A 6749-nucleotide genomic window follows, 5' to 3' on the forward strand; every position below is an offset into this window, starting at 1 on the left:
TCTGCATCCTCAGTTGTCCTGAACTGAGTGAGTGTCCCCCTCCCCAAGGAGAGCCCAGGGCTGCTGTGTCCAACCAGGACTTTAGGGCTTCCGTGTTCATGTCACCATTGCCCGCCACTTGGGTCTGACCAGAACCCCACACCTTGGATATCTGATGGGGTCCCCATCTACACTGCTCTGGCCTGAATGTGGATCCCCCACGTCTCATTCACATGCTGAGTTGCTGTCATCGTTATAGGTCTCAGGGTGGCAGTCAGCTCTGGGGCCTTTGAAAGGTTGTTGGGGATTCAAGTCCTCATGATCCAAGCCTGGGAGGATCCCAGAGGAGAAGTCCCAAGGCCACCCTGCAGAAAGAGCGGGAGGGATGGGGGTTATGGCTTCAGTCATCTCTGGAAAAATGCCTCGTGTTACGGTCCTGAGCTGGGGACGCAGCCGCTGGCCGTGCTGTGGTCTATAAGCGTCCACTAGTGAGCCGCACCTGCCCACAGGAGTCACAGGGTTATTTGGGTTGGGGATGACTTCCGGCAAGGCCAGGGTCAGTACTCAGAGGTCTTTCATCCAAACCTGGCTGTCCCTGCACACACGCAGGACCATGTCCTCACGGGACCCTCCTTACCTTCCGGGTGACAAGGCTGAGCTGCTGGTGCTTTGGAGGAGATCCCAGTCCCAGACTGAAGGACTGAGACCTGGGGAAGGAAAGAGGCTGGTGTAGGTCCTGGAGTCCTGGAGGGCCAAGGGCTGGGACCCAGATGTCCACTGATGTCCCAGGGCGGGAGACGATGGCCCAGCTCGGGGAGAGAGAATTCACACTCCCCCTGTCTTCCTTCTGTTTGGCCTCCCAGACGGGTCGGTGCTGCCCACGTGGGGACAGCACGTCTTCTCTACTCCACCCCCAATTCAAAGGCTGATCTGGACAGCCCTTTGCCAGTCACACTGACACCAAATGGTCACAGCAACCGATCCTCCAAACCTCTGATACCAGCTGGGTGGCCTACAATTCACGTCCATTCCCATAACCACCACCGACTTAGCAGAGCCCACAGGGACTCGGTCCCACAACACAGCTCCTGTATCAGATGCCAACCACAAATGGGGTCCCCATGCTCCTCAGGGTGTGGCTCCCAGACAGCTTTAGCATGGGGGCTGGCCCCTGGGCCTGACTCTGCAGGCTGTGTCACTAGGAGAGAACAGGTCCCCACCTGCCAGGTCTGTGTCGCAGTCTCTTCCTCAGGCCTGGTGGATCCAGCCATCGGCCCCTGGTGATTGAGCTCTGTCCACTCCCTGAGGTGATCAGGGTGGTGGGTGGGGTGGTTCCTCAGGTGACCATCCTGGGCTAGGTGACCTAGGGCCCCTCCAGTCACCTGAGGAGCACAGACTGCCACTTGGGGAGCCACCTTGGAGACCAGAAGCAGATTTGCTTTTGTACATTGTATTGCACGGGGACACAGGGACCGCCTGGCTTTCTGTTTCTCAAGTCTCCTGCTCATGGTGGCCCCAGTGACACGTTGTAAGGAAGTGTGAACTGTGTGAAGCAATGTCTCCATCACAGCTCAGCCTGCAGGAAGCCTGTGAGAGGCCACCAGCCCCACGACATCAGTCTGCAGCTGCACAACAGGCCTACCAAGAGGAACAGCCCAACTGTCGGGCGCAGTGGCGCACGCCTCTAATCCCAGCGGATGGGGAGGCTGAGGCAGGAGGATCGCGAGTTCAAAGCCAGCCTCAGCAACAGCAAGATTCACACCTCGTGTCAGTGGCCTGGAGACCCAGCTCTTTTTCCACAGGCCTCTCTCTAGCCTCAGGATGTCACAGAGGGTCAGCCCCACCAGCAAAATGTGTCTCTGACTGTAACTTCTGAGCCCGGAGGTCAGGACTCATGACCTGGTGAGTTTGTGGTGGCACCCCCAGGGAGGTGGAGGCCCTTGGTCTTTGTCCCAGCGGAAGGCAGATGGGACCCTTCTGGCCCAGCCCCCTTTCAGACCCATCTGATGATCTCTGTGACCTAGGGCCCACCCAGCTCCCTGAGCCTGACCTCTGTCCTCCCTTTCTGCATCACAGCTGACCCTGGGGATTCCCACCAGCCACCAAAAAAAAAAAAAAAAGGCTCTGTTGCCCCATGGCCTAAGCCTGTCCAGGGAGTGTGGGGATTTGGGTGAGGTGGGAATGGGCTCAGGACTCCCTACTCCTCAGCGCCTCCCTCACCCCCACCTGGTTCTCAAGCTGTGCCCCCCAGAACCCAGTGTTCTATGGCACAGCAGCGAGTCCCCCAATCTAGGCACCTGTTTTTTGGGGGTAGGGCAAGTACCGGGAATTGCACTCAGGGGCACTTGACCCCTGAGCCCCATCCCCAGCCCTATTTTGCATTTTATTTAGAGACAGGGTCTCCCCGAGTTGCTTAGCGCCTCGCTTTTGCTGAGGCTGGCTTTAAACTCGCCATCCTCCTGCCTCAGCCTCCTGAGCGGCTGGGATACAGAACGCGCCACTGCACCCCACGAGGCACCCGTTTTGATCTCCCCTGAGCTCTGTGGTTGACAAGAGCGTTCTATACCTTCGTGGTTTACCAAAGGTAAGGAGACCACAGCCACGTTAGAGTAGGGCCGAGCGCATTCTCCTCCCCTGGGACCCCTGTCGGCCTCCACATACTGGATGGGCACAAAGGCTGCATCTGGGGTCTGTAGAGAGGCCGCTGCTGGGTCCTGGGACATTGGACCTTCCTATAGCGACTTGTCTGACCCTCACTGAACAGAAGGGGAAACTGAGGCTTGGGGAAGGGAGGGGATTCTGCCAAGAAGGCACAGTTGGCAGGTAGGGCCTGATGGCTCCCTGCAACCCAGGGAGAAGGCCCTCTCCCCAAACCCCAGCTTTCCTTCCTGGGCACAAGCTGGCAGGTGGCAGCCCAGCCCTGCTCTCAGCTGCCTTTTCAGGTATTGGGGTGCAGAGGTTGAGAAACGGATGGGCCTGGGGTCTCTCGGTGTCAGAAAGCCTGGGAGCCTCCCTCCCAGCTAAGCAGCCTTCCTGTCACCGCGCAGTCTGTCCCCGTGACGGGGGGACTCATTTCCTCGTGAGCCGGCCCAGGCTATTTTTGGACAATTGTTGGAAAGCACAGCCCAGCTCGGCCAGAGACTGCTCCCTGGGCTTCCGCTCACCACCAGGTTTGCCCAGGGGAGGAGGCTCACTGCCCGTCGGGTCTCAAATATCAGCCACAGAGGCTTCTCAGGATGGCGGCCCCTGGGGAAGCCGTGGTCACCCTGATCCCCTGAGCTGCCAATAGGTTCACTGCAGACTTTAGCGAATCTCTGTGCAGGGAAGTTCTTCTTCTCCTTCTTTTTTCAATACCAGGGATGGTACCCACTAAGAGACCTCTCCAGCCCTTTGGATTTGATTTTGAGACAGGGTCTCACTAGGTTGCCCAGGCTGGCCTTGAACTTGGGATCCTCCTGCCTCAGCCTCCCGAGGAGCTGGCATTACGGCTGTGCACCAGCATGCCCGTGCAGGCTTAGGAATGTTCTCTAGCAGGGGACATTCTGCCCAGGCATCTTCTTGCGGAGGCTTCTTGGCAAGCCCAGGAGGGCAGGCCCCCTGTGTGTCCATCTGCCAGGTAGGTAAACCGAGGCTCAGCAGGGAGCCCACATCGTATCACACAGCCAATACAGGGTGAGCCAGAACCCAGCCCCAGATATGCCAGGGCCTGGTGCTCTGTGTGGCCTGGCCCCCAAGTCCAGCCCTCTCCTGGTTGGGTCCTGGTGCTGGGAGCCAGGTGCTGGGAGCCTGGTGCTGGAGAGGCCCATGCTGCACCCTCGGAGTCCCCACCGTCTGTGGTGGCCACTGTGCCTGGTGAGGAGAATCCTCCTAGGGCTTCACACTCTGAACCTGGCTTGGCTGGCCTGGCGCCTGTGGGAGCATGAAGTGGAGGTTCGCCCCGCGGGCCTTGGGGGTTGCTCGTCACCCAGTAGCCAGTGGGAGCAGCTGCGTCATGGGAACCGGAGACACCAGGCCCTGGAGCATCCTGTGGCTGACAGTCGTTTCTTGAGGCAGAGCCCGTGGGGCGTCCACAGCCCCTGGCCTGGGGCCTGGTGGTGCTCATGACTTGGGGGCGGGTGCCCAGGAGTGTGGTGGGACAGCGAGAGGACAGGACTGGGGGGTTTGTGGTGGGGACCCTGCTGAGCCTGGAGGCCCAGAGTGTGGTGTGGACAGGGGGCGGATCTGCTTCAGCAGGAGCTACTCCAACTTACCTGGGGGAGTGGGGCGGGGGTCCCGCAGAGGCCCCTGGAGAGGGGAGACAGAAGTGTGAGGGCTGAGGAGGCGGCCCCAGGACAGGGCAGTTGGCCAGGCCCGAGTCCCCAGCAGAGACCTCCTGGCCTCCTTCCTCTTCCTCAATCACACCTACTGTCCCTTGACTCCCAGCAGCCGGGTCACCAGGTGGCTGGCAGGACTAGGTGGGCCTCTGCTCCTGCAGCCCCAGCGTCCCTGTGTGGCGGCCAGGGCCTCAGCTGGGGGTCTGCCTTGGATCCTTGCCCACAGAGCCCCAGGAGGATGAGGCTTTCCCGCAGGGTGGGAGGGCGGGAGGCTGCCCGAGGAGCCGAGGCTCTCAGGGAGGACTCAGGAAGTGCCAGCCTGGTCTGAGCTGGGGCTCTGGGCCTGGGTAGGGAGCCAGGAGCCCCAGGGACGCTGCCCCCCACCAAGCTGGGCGCTGAGACCCACAGTGCAGACGGTAGCAGCTGCTTCCTGGCACCAGGGCAGTTAGACCACACACAGCTGCAGGCCAGCAGTGGCCGCCCTTTCCTGCCCATCCACCGGCTGCCCCAGGCCCTGGCCCTGGTGGGTTCTGGGGGCTGCTTCAGTCTCCCCCAGAAGTGCCTCAGTGGGGCTCTGAGGCTGAGCTGTGCCACACAGGGGTTCCTGGGTGGGTGGGTGAGTGGGGTGTCGTGTCTCTTCACCGCAGCTCTGGGTCACAGCAAAGGGGACCCTTGACGGTGGGCAGTGCAGGCCTGCCTGACAGCAGAAGCCCAGCTCTCCGGCTGACCTCACTCTATGCCAGGCTGTTAAGCCAATCCTTCATGCAACCTGTGGCACAGGTGTGCAGCCCCTGGTGGCTGGTGGCAGGGAGACAGGACAGAAAGGAGACCAAAGAGATACAGCCTTTTTTTGTCCCTTGTCACTAATCCCTAAATGACACAGTATGGTAGCTCTCTAGTTAGTGTTGGCATCATATCCGGCATTAAAAATAATCCAGAGATGACTTAAAGAACAAGGGAAGCCGGGTGCCGTGGTGCACGCCTGTGATCCCAGTGGGTTAGGAGGCTGAGGCAGGAGGATCACGAGTTCAAAGCCAGCCTCAGCAACTTAGTGAGAACTTGTCTCAAAGCAAAAATAAGTAAGTAAATAAATCAGGTCTGGGGGCGTGGCTCAGAGGTTAAGCGTCCTTGGGTTCAATCCCTGGCACCAAAAAATAAATAAATAAAATAAAAAATAGAACAAGAGAGGAAAGGGGGAGGACGTAAGTCCTCTGCAATATACTACGCCATTCTGCATGAGGGGACACAAGAGTGTCTCAGATTTTGGTGTCCTCAGGTCTTGGAACCAATCCCTGTGGATACCCAAGGGCACCTGTAAGGGGATTTCAGGGGCCAACGAGTGTCACAAAGAAAGACACAGAGGTGACACCTGGTTTAGTGGGGGTTGGGCATCGGTGGCAGGGGAGGGAAAGAGGACAAGGTTTGCAGAGGCGAAGGGGAGACCATGGGAAATCGCAGGTGCAAGGCCCCCCCCCCCACAGCAGAGCCAGAAGCAGGAAGAGGGGGCTGCAGTGGGGCCCAGAGGGAGCCAGTTGGTCACCCAGACCTGGTCCTCGGCGTGGAGTGGCAGTGGGTAAATGGTGTCCCCCGAATACACGTCCACCCAACCTCCAAACGAGGATGAGGCTTTCCCGCAGGGTGGGAGGGCGGGAGGAAATTGGGTCCTCACCGATGAAGGGAAGGATCTTGAGATGAGACCATCCTGGGTTCAGGTGGCCCTGGAGCCATTGGCAGGTGTCCTTGTAGGAGACACAGAGGAGTGGCCGGCACCCAGAGACACAGAGAGAGGACAGCGGGTGTGCAGACGGAGGCAGAGACGGTGAGGTGGTCCCCACCAAGGAGTCCCCAGAGCTAAAGGGGCAGGAAGGACGGGCCTCTGGAGTCCCCTAGGGTCTGTCCACACCTCGATGTTGGACTTCTGGTCTCCAGAACTGCCAGAGAAGAAATCTCTGTGGCTTCAGGCCATCAGGTTTGTGGTGACTTGTCACAGAAGCCACAGGAAATGGGTACAGAACACTGCTTTGACTTCAACGAGAGGGGGTGGAGGGGGTGGGGGACAATCTCCTGGACACCTTTTTTGCGGGGTGAGCTCCTAAGGACCTGCAGGCCGCAGAGCTGGAGGTGAGAAGCGCTCGGGGACCCGGGGCATACTTTGACATTGCGTCCCTTAGGAAGCTGTAAGATTGACCAGATGCAGAAGAGGGGACAGGGAAGAACTCAAACATAAGGAGAGACTCCAATAAAACATGAGCACGGGAATCGGACACGGTAGGCCACGCCTGTAATCCCAGTGGCTCAGGAGGCTCAGGCAGGAGGATCGCGAGTTCAAAGCCAGCCTCAGCCATTTAGTGAGGCCCTATGCAACTCAGGGAGGCCCTGTTTTTAATACAAAAAGGGCTGGGGAGGTGGCTCCGTGGTGATGTGGTGACGCGCCCCTGGGTTCAATACAAACCCCTG

General features: G+C 59.3%; 1 long non-coding RNA gene across 3 annotated transcripts in view; it reads left to right on the forward strand.

The window, feature by feature from the left end:
- The first annotated feature begins 1585 nt into the window (after positions 1–1585).
- The window catches only part of LOC125611181, a 5813-nt gene continuing 649 nt past the window's right edge, over positions 1586–6749 (forward strand). Inside the window, exons 1-4 of one of the 3 annotated variants that reach the window (XR_007341323.1) lie at positions 1586–1881; positions 2448–3595; positions 6005–6261; positions 6464–6560. This is a non-coding gene — a long non-coding RNA (uncharacterized LOC125611181). The remainder of the gene's footprint in view (positions 1882–2447; positions 3596–6004; positions 6262–6463; positions 6561–6749) is intronic. The other 2 variants (XR_007341324.1, XR_007341322.1) reach the window with 2 other exon arrangements.

This window comes from Marmota marmota, unplaced genomic scaffold (assembly GCF_001458135.2).
Source record: "Marmota marmota marmota unplaced genomic scaffold, marMar, whole genome shotgun sequence".
In the NCBI taxonomy this organism is placed as follows: domain Eukaryota; kingdom Metazoa; phylum Chordata; class Mammalia; order Rodentia; family Sciuridae; genus Marmota; species Marmota marmota.